Source organism: Heterodontus francisci, unplaced genomic scaffold (genome assembly GCF_036365525.1).
Source record: "Heterodontus francisci isolate sHetFra1 unplaced genomic scaffold, sHetFra1.hap1 HAP1_SCAFFOLD_172, whole genome shotgun sequence".
In the NCBI taxonomy this organism is placed as follows: Eukaryota; Metazoa; Chordata; class Chondrichthyes; order Heterodontiformes; family Heterodontidae; genus Heterodontus; species Heterodontus francisci.
This window is the reverse complement of record NW_027141631.1, coordinates 758,036-773,279: the sequence shown is the minus strand read 5'-3', so window position 1 is coordinate 773,279 and position 15,244 is coordinate 758,036.

Sequence of the window (15,244 nt, the reverse complement as noted above, 5' to 3'; positions counted from 1 at the left end):
AACACACCGACTTTTATATATGTGCACACAAACACAAACACAGAGACTTTTATATATGCGCACACAAACACAAACACAAACACAAACACAGAGACTTTTATATATGCGCACACAAACACAAACACAAAGACAGAGACTTTTATATATGCGCACACAAACACAAACACAAACACAAAGACAGAGACTTTTATATATGCGCACACAAAGACAAACACAAACACAAACACAAAGACAGTGACTTTTATATATGCGCACACAAACACAAAGACAAACACAAACACAAACACAAAGACAGAGACGTTTATATATGCGCACACAAACACAAAGACAAACACAAACACAAACACAAAGACAGAGACTTTTATATATGCGCACACAAACACAAAGACAAACACAAACAAAAACACAAAGACAGAGACTTTTATATATGCGCACACAAACACAAACACAAACACAAACACAGATACTTTTATATATGAGCACACAAACACAAACACAAACACAAACACAAAGACAAAGACAGAGACTTTTATATATGCGCACACAAACACAAACACAAACACAAACACAAAGACTTAGACTTTTATATATGCGCACACAAACACAAACGCAAACACAAACACAGAGACGTTTATACATGCGCACACAAACACAAACACAAACACGAACACAGAGACTTTCATATATGCGCACACAAACACAAACACAAACACAAACACAGAGACTTTTATATATGTGCGCACAAAAAAAACACAAACACAAACACAGAGAATTTAATATATGCACACACAAACACAACCACAACCACAAACACAGAGACTTTTATATATGCGCACACAAACACAAACACAGAGACTTTTATATATGCGCACACAAACACAAACACAGAGACTTTTATATATGCGCACACAAACACAAACACAAACACAGAGACTTTTATATATGCGCACACAAACACAAACACAAACACAAACACAGAGACTTTTATATATGCGCACACAAACACAAACACAAACCCAAACACAAACACAAACACAGAGACTTTTATATATGCGCACTCAAACACAAAGACAAACACAAACACAAACACAGAGACGTTTATATATGCGCACACAAACACAAACACAAACACAAACACAGAGACTTTTATATATGCGCACACAAACAGAAACACAGAGACTTTTATATATGTGCACACAAACACAAACACAAACACAGACACAAAGACTTTTATATGTGCAAACACAAACACAAACACAAACACAAACACAAAGACTTTTATATATGCAAACACAAACACAAACACAAACACAAAGACAGAGACTTTTATATATGCGCACACAAACACAAAGACAGAGACTTTTATATATGCGCACACAAACACAAACACAAACACAAAGACAGAGACTTTTATATATGCGCACCCAAACACAAAGACAGAGACTTTTATCTATGCGCACACAAACACAAACATAAACACAAAGACAGAGACTTTTAGATATGCGCACACAAACACAAACACAAATACAGAGACTGTTATATATGCGCACACAGACATAAACACAAACACAAACACAAAGACCTTTATATATGCGCACACAAACACAAACACAAACACAGAGACTTTTATTTATGCGCACACAAACACAAACACAAACACAGAGACTTTTATATATGCGCACACAAACACAAACACAAACACTAACACAAACACAGAGACTTTTATATATGCGCACACAAACACAAACACAGAGACTTTTATATATGCGCACACAAACACAAACACAAACACAAACACACAGACTTTTATATATGTGCACACAAACACAAACACAGAGACTTTTATATATGCTCACACAAACACAAACACAAACACAAACACAGAGACTTTTATATATGCGCACACAAACACAAACACAAAGACAGAGACGTTTATATATGCGCACACAAACACAAACACAAACACAAACACAAACACAAAGACAGAGACTTTTATATATGCGCACACAAAGACAAACACAAACACAAACACAAAGACAGAGACTTTTATATATGCGCACACAAAGACAAAGACAAAGACAAACACAAACACAAAGACAGAGACTTTTATATATGCGCACACAAACACAAACACAAACACAAACACAGAGACTTTTATATATGCGCACACAAACACAAACACAAACACAAACACAAAGACAAAGACAGAGACTTTTATATATGCGCACACAAACACAAACACAAACACAAAGACTTAGAGTTTTATATATGCGCACACAAACACAAACACAAACACAGAGACTTTTATACATGCGCACACAAACACAAACACAAACACGAACACAGAGACTTTTATATATGCGCACACAAACACAAACACAAACACAGAGAATTTTATATATGCGCACACAAACACAAACACAACCACAAACACAGAGACTTTTATATATGCGCACACAAACACAAACACAGGGACTTTTATATATGCGCACACAAACACAAACACAGAGACTTATATATATGCGCACACAAACACAAACACAAACACAAAGACTTTTATATATGCGCACACAAACACAAACACAAACACAGAGACTTTTATATATGCGCACACAAACACAAACACAAACCCAAACACAAACACAAACACAAACACAGAGACTTTTATATATGCGCACTCAAACCCAAACACAAACACAAACACAAACACAGAGACGTTTATATATGCGCACACAAACACAAACACAAACACAAACACAGAGACTTTTATATATGCGCACACAAACACAAACACAGAGACTTTTATATATGCACACACAAACGCAAACACAAACGCAAACACAGACACAAAGACTTTTATATATGCAAACACAAACACAAACACAAACACAAAGACTTTTATATATGCAAACACAAACACAAAGACAAAGACAAAGACAGAGACTTTTATATATGCGCACACAAACACAAACACAAACACAAATACAGAGACTTTTATATATGCGCACACAAAGACAAACACAAACACAAAGACAGAGACTTTTATATATGCGCACACAAACACAAAGACAAACACAAACACAAACACAAAGACAGAGACTTTTATATATGCGCACACAAACACAAACACAAACACAAACACAAACACAAAGACAGAGACTTTTATATATGCGCACACAAACACAAAGACAAACACAAACACAAACACAAAGACAGAGACATTTATATATGCGCACATAAACACAAACACAGAGACGTTTATACATGCGCACACAAACACAAACACAAACACGAACACAGAGACTTTTATATATGCGCACACAAACACAAACACAAACACAGAGACTTTTATATATGCGCACACAAACACAAACACAAACACAAACACACAGACTTTATATATGTGCACACAAACACAAACACAGAGACTTTTATATATGCGCACACAAACACAAACACAAACACAAACACAGAGACTTTTATATATGCGCACACAAACACAAACACAAACACAAAGACAGAGACTTTTATATATGCGCACACAAACACAAACACAAACAGAAACACAAAGACAGAGACTTTTATATATGCGCACACAAAGACAAACACAAACACAAACACAAAGACAGTGACTTTTATATATGTGCACACAAACACAAAGACAAACACAAACACAAAGACAGAGACTTTTATATATGCGCACACAAACACAAAGACAAACACAAACACAAACACAAAGACAGAGAATTTTATATATGCGCACACAAACACAAAGACAAAGACAAACACAAACACAAAGACAGAGACTTTTATATATGCGCACACAAACACAAACACAAACACAAACACAGAGACTTTTATATATGCGCACACAAACACAAACACAAACACAAAGACAAAGACAGAGACTTTTATATATGCGCACACAAACACAAACACAAACACAAACACAAAGACTTAGACTTTTATATATGCGCACACAAACACAAACACAAACACAAACACAGAGACGTTTATACATGCGCACACAAACACAAACACAAACACGAACACAGAGACTTTTATATATGCGCACACAAACACAACCACAACCACAAACACAGAGACTTTTATATATGCGCACACAAACACAAACACAGAGACTTTTATATATGCGCACACAAACACAAACACAGAGACTTTTATGTATGCGCACACAAACACAAACACAAACACAGAGACTTTTATATATGCGCACACAAACACAAACACAAACACAGAGACTTTTATATATGCGCACACAAACACAAACCCAAACCCAAACACAAGCACAAACACAGAGACTTTTATATATGCGCACTCAAACACAAAGACAAACACAAACACAAACACAGAGACGTTTATATATGCGCACACAAACACAAACACAAAGACAGAGACTTTTATATATGCGCACACAAAGACAAACACAAACACAAACACAAAGACAGTGACTTTTATATATGCGCACACAAACACAAAGACAAACACAAACACAAACACAAAGACAGAGACTTTTATATATGCGCACACAAACACAAAGACAAACACAAACACAAACACAAAGACAGAGAATTTTATATATGCGCACACAAACACAAAGACAAAGACAAACACAAACACAAAGACAGAGACTTTTATATATGCGCACACAAACACAAACACAAACACAAACACAGAGACTTTTATATATGCGCACACAAACACAAACACAAACACAAAGACAAAGACAGAGACTTTTAGATATGCGCACACAAACACAAACACAAACACAAACACAAACACAAAGACTTAGACTTTTATATATGCGCACACAAACACAAACACAAACACAGAGACGTTTATACATGCGCACACAAACACAAACACCAACACGAACACAGAGACTTTTATATATGCGCACACAAACACAAACACAAACACAGAGACTTTTATATATGCGCACACAAACAAAAACACAAACACAAAGACAGAGACTTTTATATATGCGCACACAAACACAACCACAACCACAAACACAGAGACTTTTATATATGCGCACACAAACACAAACACAGAGACTTTTATATATGCGCACACAAACACAAACACAGAGACTTTTATATATGCGCACACAAACACAAACACAAACACAGAGACTTTTATATATGCGCACACAAACACAAACACAAACACAAACACAGAGACTTTTATATATGCGCACACAAACACAAACCCAAACCCAAACACAAACACAAACACAGAGACTTTTATATATGCGCACTCAAACACAAAGACAAACACAAACACAAACACAGAGACGTTTATATATGCGCACACAAACACAAACACAAACACAAACACAGAGACTTTTATATATGCGCACACAAACACAAACACAGAGACTTTTATATATGCGCACACAAACACAAACACAAACACAAACACAGACACAAAGACTTTTATATATGCAAACACAAACACAAACACAAAGACTTTTATATATGCAAACACATACACAAACACAAAGACAGAGACTTTTATATATGCGCACACAAACACAAAGACAGAGACTTTTATATATGCGCACACAAACACAAACACAAACACAAACACAAAGACAGAGACTTTTATATATGCGCACACAAACACAAAGACAGAGACTTTTATCTATGCGCACACAAACACAAACACAAACATAAACACAAAGACAGAGACTTTTAGATATGCGCACACAAACACAAACACAAACACAAAGACAGAGACTTTTATATATGCGCACACAGACATAAACACAAACACAAACTCAAAGACCTGTATATATGCGCACACAAACACAAACACAAACACAGAGACTTTTATTTATGCGCACACAAACACAAACACAAACACAGAGACTTTTATATATGCGCACACAAACACAAACACAAACACAAAGACAGAGACTTTTATATATGCGCACACAAACACAAACCCAAACACAAACACAAACACAAACACAGAGACTTTTATATATGCGCACTCAAACACAAAGACAAACACAAACACAAACACAGAGACGTTTATATATGCGCACACAAACACAAACACAAACACAGAGACTTTTATATAAGCGCACACAAACACAAACACAGAGACTTTTATATATGCGCACACAAACACAAACACAAACACAAACACAGACACAAAGACTTTTATATATGCAAACACAAACACAAACACAAACACAAAGACTTTTATATATGCAAACACAAACACAAACACAAACACAAAGACAGAGACTTTTATATATGCGCACACAAACACAAAGACAGAGACTTTTATATATGCGCACACAAACACAAACACAAACACAAACACAAAGACAGAGACTTTTATATATGCGCACACAAACACAAAGACAGAGACTTTTATCTATGCGCACACAAACACAAACACAAACATAAACACAAAGACAGAGACTTTTAGATATGCGCACACAAACACAAACACAAACACAAATACAGAGACTTTTATATATGCGCACACAGACATAAACACAAACACAAACACAAAGACCTTTATATATGCGCACACAAACACAAACACAAACACAGAGTCTTTTATTTATGCGCACACAAACACAAACACAAACACAGAGACTTTTATATATGCGCACACAAACACAAACACAAACACAAACACAAACACAGAGACTTTTATATATGCGCACACAAACACAAACACAAACACAGAGACTTTTATATATGCGAACACAAACACAAACACAAACACACAGACTTTTATATATGTGCACACAAACACAAACACAGAGACTTTTATATATGCTCACACAAACACAAACACAAACACAGAGACTTTTATATATGCGCACACAAACACAAACACAAACACAAAGACAGAGACTTTTATATATGCGCACACAAACACAAACACAAACACAAACACAAACACAAACACAGAGACTTTTATATATGCGCACACAAACACAAACACAAACACAAACACAAACACAGAGACTTTTATATATGCGCACACAAACACAAACACAGAGACTTTTATATATGCGCACACAAACACAAACACAAACACAAACACACAGACTTTTATATATGTGCACACAAACACAAACACAGAGACTTTTATATATGCGCACACAAACACAAACACAAACACAAACACAGAGACTTTTATATATGCGCACACAAACACAAACACAAAGACAGAGACTTTTATATATGCGCACACAAACACAAACACAAACACAAACACAAAGACAGAGACTTTTATATATGCGCACACAAAGACAAACACAAACACAAACACAAAGACAGTGACTTTTATATATGCGCACACAAACACGAAGACAAACACAAACACAAACACAAAGACAGAGACTTTTATATATGCGCACACAAACACAAAGACAAACACAAACACAAACACAAAGACAGAGACTTTTATATATGCGCACACAAACACAAAGACAAACACAAACACAAACACAAAGACAGAGACTTTTATATATGCGCACACAAACACAAACACAAACACAGAGACATTTATATAAGCGCACACAAACACAAACACAAACACAAAGACAAATACAAAGACAGAGACTTTTATATATGCGCACACAAACACAAACACAAACACAAACACAGAGACTTTTATATATGCGCACACAAACACAAACACAAACACAGAGACTTTTATATATGCGCACACAAACACAAACACAAACACACAGACTTTTATATATGTGCACACAAACACAAACACAGAGACTTTTATATATGCTCACACAAACACAAACACAAACACAAACACAGAGACTTTTATATATGCGCACACAAACACAAACACAAACACAAAGACAGAGACTTTTATATATGCGCAGACAAACACAAACACAAACACAAACACAAACACAGAGACTTTTATATATGCGCACACAAACACAAACACAAACACAAACACAAACACAGAGACTTTTATATATGCGCACACAAACACAGAGACTTTTATATATGCGCACACAAACACAAACACAAACACACAGACTTTTATATATGTGCACACAAACACAAACACAGAGACTTTTATATATGCGCACACAAACACAAACACAAACACAGAGACTTTTATATATGCGCACACAAACACAAACACAAACACAAACACAGAGACTTTTATATATGCGCACTCAAACACAAAGACAAAGACAAACACAAACACAGATACGTTTATATATGCGCACACAAACACAAACACAAACACAAACACAGAGACTTTTATATATGCGCACACAAACACAAACACAGAGACTTTTATATATGCGCACACAAACACAAACACAAACACAAACACAGACACAAAGACTTTTATATATGCAAACACAAACACAAACACAAACACAAACACAAAGACTTTTATATATGCAAACACAAACACAAACACAAACACAAAGACAGAGACTTTTATATATGCGCACACAAACACAAAGACGGAGACTTTTATATATGCGCACACAAACAAACACAAACACAAACACAAAGACAGAGACTTTTATATATGCGCACACAAACACAAAGACAGAGACTTTTATCTATGCGCACACAAACACAAACATAAACACAAAGACAGAGACTTTTAGATAAGCGCACACAAACACAAACACAAACACAAATACAGAGACTTTTACATATGCGCACACAGACATAAACACAAACACAAACACAAAGACCTTTATATATGCGCACACAAACACAAACACAAACACAGAGACTTTTATTTATGCGCACACAAACACAAACACAAACACAGAGACTTTTATATATGCGCACACAAACACAAACACAAACACAAACACAGAGACTTTTATATATACGCACACAAACACAAACCCAAACACAAACACAAACACAAACACAGAGACTTTTATATATGCGCACTCAAACACAAAGACAAACACAAACACAAACACAGAGACGTTTATATATGCGCACACAAACACAAACACAAACACAAACACAGAAACTTTTATATAAGCGCACACAAACACAAACACAGAGACTTTTATATATGCGCACACAAACACAAACACAGACACAAAGACTTTTATATATGCAAACACAAACACAAACACAAACACAAACACAAAGACTTTTATATATGCAAACACAAACACAAACACAAACACAAAGACAGAGACTTTTATATATGCGCACACAAACACAAAGACAGAGACTTTTATATATGCGCACACAAACACAAACACAAACACAAAGACAGAGACTTTTATATATGCGCACACAAACACAAAGACAGAGACTTTTATCTATGCGCACACAAACACAAACGCAAACATAAACACAAAGACAGAGACTTTTAGATATGCGCACACAAACACAAACACAAACACAAATACAGAGACTTTTATATATGCGCACACAGACATAAACGCAAACACAAACACAAAGACCTTTATATATGCGCACACAAACACAAACACAAACACAGAGACTTTTATTTATGCGCACACAAACACAAACACAAACACAGAGACTTTTATATATGCGCACACAAACACAAACACAAACACAGAGACTTTTATATATGCGCACACAAACACAAACACAAACACAGAGACTTTTATATATGCGCACACAAACACAAACACACAGACTTTTATATATGTGCACACAAACACAAACACAGAGACTTTTATATATGCTCACACAAACACAAACACAAACACAAACACAGAGACTTTTATATATGCGCACACAAACACAAACACAAACACAAAGACAGAGACTTTTATATATGCGCACACAAACAAAAACACAAACACAAACACAAACACAAACACAGAGACTTTTATATATGCGCACACAAAGACAAACACAAACACAAACACAAACACAGAGACTTTTATATATGCGCACACAAACACAAACACAGAGACTTTTATATATGCGCACACAAACACAAACACAAACACACCGACTTTTATATATGTGCACACAAACACAAACACAGAGACTTTTATATATGCGCACACAAACACAAACACAAACACAGAGACTTTTATATATGCGCACACAAACACAAACACAAAGACAGAGACTTTTATATATGCGCACACAAACACAAACACAAAGACAGAGACTTTTATATATGCGCACACAAAGACAAACACAAACACAAACACAAAGACAGTGACTTTTATATATGCGCACACAAACACAAAGACAAACACAAACACAAACACAAAGACAGAGACGTTTAGATATGCGCACACAAACACAAAGACAAACACAAACACAAACACAAAGACAGAGACTTTTATATATGCGCACACAAACACAAAGACAAACACAAACAAAAACACAAAGACAGAGACTTTTATATATGCGCACACAAACACAAACACAAACACAAACACCGAGACTTTTATATATGAGCACACAAACACAAACACAAACACAAACACAAAGGCAAAGACAGAGACTTTTATATATGCGCACACAAACACAAACACAAACACAAACACAAAGACTTAGACTTTTATATATGCGCACACAAACACAAACGCAAACACTGACACAGAGACGTTTATACATGCGCACACAAACACAAACACAAACACGAACACAGAGACTTTCATATATGCGCACACAAACACAAACACAAACACAGAGACGTTTATATATGTGCGCACAAAAAAAACACAAACACAAACACAGAGAATTTTATATATGCACACACAAACAGAACCACAACCACAAACACAGAGACTTTTATATATGCGCACACAAACACAAACACAGAGACTTTTATATATGCGCACACAAACACAAACACAGAGACTTTTATATATGCGCACACAAACACAAACACAAACACAGAGACTTTTATATATGCGCACACAAACACAAACACAAACACAAACACAGAGACTTTTATATATGCGCACACAAACACAAACACAAACCCAAACACAAACACAAACACAGAGACTTTTATATATGCGCACTCAAACACAAAGACAAACACAAACACAAACACAGAGACGTTTATATATGCGCACACAAACACAAACACAAACACAAACACAGAGACTTTTATATATGCGCACACAAACAGAAACACAGAGACTTTTATATATGTGCACACAAACACAAACACAAACACAAACACAGACACAAAGACTTTTATATGTGCAAACACAAACACAAACACAAACACAAAGACTTTTATATATGCAAACACAAACACAAACACAAACACAAAGACAGAGACTTTTATATATGCGCACACAAACACAAAGACAGAGACTTTTATATATGCGCACACAAACACAAACACAAACACAAACACAAAGACAGAGACTTTCATATATGCGCACCCAAACACAAAGACAGAGACTTTTATCTATGCGCACACAAACACAAACACAAACATAAACACAAAGACAGAGACTTTTAGATATGCGCACACAAACACAAACACAAACACAAATACAGAGACTTTTATATATGCGCACACAGACATAAACACAAACACAAACACAAAGACCTTTATATATGCGCACACAAACACAAACACAAACACAGAGACTTTTATTTATGCGCACACAAACACAAACACAAACACAGAGACTTTTATATATGCGCACACAAACACAAACACAAACACTAACACAAACACAGAGACTTTTATATATGCGCACACAAACACAAACACAGAGACTTTTATATATGCGCACACAAACACAAACACAAACACAAACACACAGACTTTTATATATGTGCACACAAACACAAACACAGAGACTTTTATATATGCTCACACAAACACAAACACAAACACAAACACAGAGACTTTTATATATGCGCACACAAACACAAACACAAAGACAGAGACGTTTATATATGCGCACACAAACACAAACACAAACACAAACACAAAGACAGAGACTTTTATATATGCGCACACAAAGACAAACACAAACACAAACACAAAGACAGAGACTTTTATATATGCGTACACAAACACAAAGACAAACACAAACACAAACACAAAGACAGAGACTTTTATATATGCGCACACAAACACAAAGACAAAGACAAACACAAACACAAAGACAGAGACTTTTATATATGCGCACACAAACACAAAGACAAACACAAACACAAACACAAAGACAGAGACTTTTATATATGCGCACACAAACACAAACACAAACACAAACACAGAGACTTTTATATATGCGCACACAAACACAAACACAAACACAAACACAAAGACAAAGACAGAGACTTTTATATATGCGCACACAAACACAAACACAAACACAAAGACTTAGACTTTTATATATGCGCACACAAACACAAACACAAACACAAACACAGAGACTTTTATACATGCACACACAAACACAAACACAAACACGAACACAGAGACTTTTATATATGCGCACACAAACACAAACACAAACACAGAGAATTTTATATATGCGCACACAAACACAAACACAACCACAAACTCAGAGACTTTTATATATGCGCACACAAACACAAACACAGAGACTTTTATATATGCGCACACAAACACAAACACAGAGACTTTTATATATGCGCACACAAACACAAACACAAACACAAAGACTTTTATATATGCGCACACAAACACAAACACAAACACAGAGACTTTTATATATGCGCACACAAACACAAACACAAACCCAAACACAAACACAAACACAGAGACTTTTATATATGCGCACTCAAACCCAAACACAAACACAAACACAAACACAGAGACGTTTATATATGCGCACACAAACACAAACACAAACACAAACACAGAGACTTTTATATATGCGCACACAAACACAAACACAGAGACTTTTATATATGCACACACAAACGCAAACACAAACGCAAACACAGACACAAAGACTTTTATATATGCAAACACAAACACAAACACAAACACAAACACAAAGACTTTTATATATGCAAACACAAACACAAAGACAAAGACAAAGACAGAGACTTTTATATATGCGCACACAAACACAAACACAAACACAAACACAAAGACAGAGACTTTTATATATGCGCACACAAAGACAAACACAAACACAAAGTCAGAGACTTTTATATATGCGCACACAAACACAAAGACAAACACAAACACAAACACAAAGACAGAGACTTTTATATATGCGCACACAAACACAAACACAAACACAAACACAAACACAAAGACAGAGACGTTTATATATGCGCACACAAACACAAAGACAAACACAAACACAAACACAAAGACAGAGACATTTATATATGCGCACATAAACACAAACACAGAGACGTTTATACATGCGCACACAAACACAAACACAAACACAGAGACTTTTATATATGCGTACACAAACACAAACACAAACACACAGACTTTATATATGTGCACACAAACACAAACACAGAGACTTTTATATATGCGCACACAAACACAAACACAAACACAAACACAGAGACATTTATATATGCGCACACAAACACAAACACAAACACAAAGACAGAGACTTTTATATATGCGCACACAAACACAAACACAAACAGAAACACAAAGACAGAGACTTTTATATATGCGCACACAAAGACAAACACAAACACAAACACAAACACAAAGACAGAGAATTTTATATATGCGCACACAAACACAAAGACAAAGACAAACACAAACACAAAGACAGAGACTTTTATATGTGCGCACACAAACACAAACACAAACACAAACACAGAGACTTTTATATATGCGCACACAAACACAAACACAAACACAAAGACAAAGACAGAGACTTTTATATATGCGCACACAAACACAAACACAAACACAAAGACTTAGACTTTTATATATGCGCACACAAACACAAACACAAACACAAACACAGAGACGTTTATACATGCGCACACAAACACAAACACAAACACGAACACAGAGACTTTTATATATGCGCACACAAACACAACCACAACCACAAACACAGAGACTTTTATATATGCGCACACAAACACAAACACAGAGACTTTTATATATGCGCACACAAACACAAACACAGAGACTTTTATATATGCGCACACAAACACAAACACAAACACAGAGACTTTTATATATATGCGCACACAAACACAAACACAAACACAAACACAGAGACTTTTATATATGCGCACACAAACACAAACCCAAACCCAAACACAAACACAAACACAGAGACTTTTATATATGCGCACTCAAACACAAAGACAAACACAAACACAAACACAGAGACGTTTATATATGCGCACACAAACACAAACACAAACACAAAGACAGAGACTTTTATATATGCGCACACAAACACAAACACAAACACAAACACAAAGACAGAGACTTTTATATATGCGCACACAAAGACAAACACAAACACAAACACAAAGATAGTGACTTTTATATATGCGCACACAAACACAAAGACAAACACAAACACAAACACAAAGACAGAGACTTTTATATATGCGCACACAAACACAAAGACAAACACAAACACAAACACAAAGACAGAGAATTTTATATATGCGCACACAAACACAAAGACAAACACAAACACAAAGACAGAGACTTTTATATATGCGCACACAAACACAAACACAAACACAAACACAGAGACTTTTATATATGCGCACACAAACACAAACACAAACACAAAGACAAAGACAGAGACTTTTATATATGTGCATACAAACACAAACACAAACACAAACACAAAGACTTAGACTTTTATATATGCGCACACAAACACAAACACAAACACAAACACAGAGACGTTTATACATGCGCACACAAACACAAACACAAACACGAACACAGAGACTTTTATTTATGCGCACACAAACACAAACACAAACACAGAGACTTTTATATATGCGCACACAAACAAAAACACAAACACAAAGACAGAGACTTTTATATATGCGCACACAAACACAACCACAACCACAAACACAGAGACTTTTATATATGCGCACACAAACACAAACACAGAGACTTTTATATATGCGCACACAAACACAAACACAAACACAGAGACTTTTATATATGCGCACACAAACACAAACACAAACACAAACACAGAGACTTTTATATATGCGCACACAAACACAAACCCAAACCCAAACACAAACACAAACACAGA